The sequence below is a fragment of the Anolis sagrei genome, chromosome 5 (assembly GCF_037176765.1).
Source record: "Anolis sagrei isolate rAnoSag1 chromosome 5, rAnoSag1.mat, whole genome shotgun sequence".
NCBI lineage: Eukaryota > Metazoa > Chordata > Lepidosauria > Squamata > Dactyloidae > Anolis > Anolis sagrei.
The window spans coordinates 142,679,602-142,682,571 of NC_090025.1; positions in this window are offsets into that span (position 1 = coordinate 142,679,602).

The window sequence follows — 2,970 nt, forward strand, 5'->3', positions numbered from 1 at the left end:
GCATGTGCAGTTTATTCATAATTAAGGTCAAATTTGTACTGTGGTTTCAATGCATATCTAGGTATTGTTTCTTTTCAGAGCAGACACAATTATTTGAGCGCTTGACTGTTTTGAGGCAAAACAGGGTCATCCCAAACATAGAAATACACACATTTTTTGTAGGTTAAAAAGAAAGAATGTATTTTTAAATGTCCTAAATTGCTTGGCAAGAACACGTGAGCTTTCAAGAGGCATAGAATATTCATGACTGTTGAGGCTCTAGAAAGGTAGGAAAAAAAGAGTCTCAAGACATAAAAAGTAAGACACACCTTGCGCCTATCAGTTGTTTGCACTAGTGAAGAGCTGAAAAATGAAAGGATAGGATATTCATTGAAGAAGGGAAGAGAAAATGCCAACATATTGATTCATTCCCCTTGCAGTTTATAGGAAGCATCCTAAATATTGGGATAGGGATCAGAGCTCAGGCAATATATGCTGACTTCACTACGAAAATTGATCTGAATAAAACTTCACAACTCCTATTCCAGGACTGCAGCCATTCACAGAAATTCGTTAGGGATTGGGGTACTCAGAGCTATTATTATATTACAAGCCCCATGCGTTCTATCTTGGATAAGGATTTAAGAAAACGTGTTCTCTATCCTGTTCCTTTTCCTCATAAACCCCATGTTTAGAATCTAAAGGATTGGTTGCCTAGAAAAACAGATTTGACAGTAACAGGAGCAAAATATAATAGTAGGCCAAATAGATATCAGGGAATAAGAATCCAGAGAGGGACCTTGCATTCTGCATGTTAATCTGCTATTCTTAAGGATATTTCAAATATACACCAATTAATCTTGAATGCTTGTGGAGAAATTCCATGTTTCCAGGATGGGGGAGACATTTCGCAACTTCTCAGATTGGTGGGGCTTATATCTATGCAATTCAAAGCAATATTGGGGCATAAAATCCTGCCTTGTTCGAATCAACGTATAATGTCTGTATCTTGTCTTTAAAAACAGCCTGTACAAAAAGGTAATGCATCTTTAATTTTAAGGTCATGATATATAGACCTTGCAGGTGTTAATATCGGTATCTTTTTCTCTGTATGTGTGTAATGGAAAGTCGGCTTGAGAACACTGCTTCCAAGTAGAAATGACACAGCAAATGGTTTGTAGTTGTATTAATTTTAATTAGAAACTGCGTATGAAAGATGTGCATTTTCATTATTGGTACAGAAGATCTACAGTGCTTTTCTCGGGAGTGGTCTATGTGATTTCTATTTGCATATAGTACAACTAATGAGGAATGCATTATTGTTGTTGGCATTTTGCCAGTGTCTTCATTAATCTACAGAAGAACTTAGACTGGTATATTTTGCATTCTTTGAAGTAAAATCTATTTGAACGTGGTAATACTTAGTTCACAGCAAACATTTATAGGGTCCTGAAGGCACAAATATATGTATTTCTATTAGCATTCAATATGCACAGACTCACTGGGTTTATGGATATATTTATTAGCACATTGAAAGTACATTTTGAGCTGGAATTACATAGTAAATTTGCATTATATTTGGAATTTAAAACTTCAAAAAAATCTTTAACATAATGGGCACCAAATTTAATTGGATATATTGAACTTCAACATTCCTAGTGAAATACTAACTACACATAGAAGAAGCCTAACCTTGTCTTTAAGCAGTAAATAGAAGAAATAGCTTCTGTCCTAAGAACTGCTGTTTGCTAGGTGTTCATGTAGGGAAACTTTTCCTTTGCTTTCTTTATTTTGTGACCTATTGCTCCCCAACCTAATGCTTTTCTGACAGTCTTCCAGAACAGTTTAGTAGGCACCTGAAATTTGAAGTCATAACTAAATTTTAGATGATTCTCTCATTTCCCACTAGCTCCCCTTTGCAATACTTCTGAGGCTTTTGACAAAAGGATTGAAACTTACCTAACCTAGAACTCAACCCCATAATAAGGGAGAGCGGGGGAATGTGCTTAAAAAACCTGTTCTTGCTCTTTCAAGTATTTTTGCTGATTTTTAAAAATATTGATGGAAGATTGATTATGGGTTTAAGATGCTACAGAACATCGTATGGAGACCTAAACCAAATTGTATTCAAATAGCAGCATGGTGCAACGCTTCCAATACATTTTTACGTGAAAATGAAAATTAAGGTTCAGATGGTTTTCAAAAATAGCCATTAGGCTGTCATGGCATGAAAAAAACACAGGTTTATTTATCTTAGCATGTATTTGAATCTACTTTTTAAAATAGATTTTTATTTTACAATTGTAATACACCCACAATAAACATTACAAAAATATACACATACCCATACATAGACAACCCACTGCCCACAATACAATTACCCCTCAGCCCATCCTCAGTGTGATTCACCATCTTGGCTCCTGACACTGATCTACACAGAATTTATGCATTATTTTATTAACTCTCCATACTTCTAGATCAGTGGTTCTCAGCCTACCTAAAGTCGCAACCCCAACCATAAAATTATTTTCGTTGCTACTTCATAACTGTGATGTTGCTACTGTTATGAATTATAATTGTAAATAATTGATAGGCAGGATGTATTTTCATTCACTGGACCAAATTTGGCACAAATATCTGATACACCCAAATTTTAATAGTGGTGGGGTTGTGGAGGCATGGATTTTGTCATTTGGGAGTTGTAGTTGCTGGGATTTATAGTTAATGTACAATCAAAGAGCATTCTGAACCCACTAATGATTGAATTGAACTAAACTTGACCAACAGAAAATACTGGAATGGTTTGGTGGGCATTGACCTTGAGTTTGGCAGTTGTAGTTCACTTAAATCCAGAGAGCACTGTGGACTCAAACAGTGGACCAAACTTGGCATGAATACTCAATATGCCCAAATGTGAACACTGGGAGAGTTTGGGGAAAATAGACCTTGATATTTGGGAGTTGTAGTTGCTGGGATGTATCAAAGGGCATT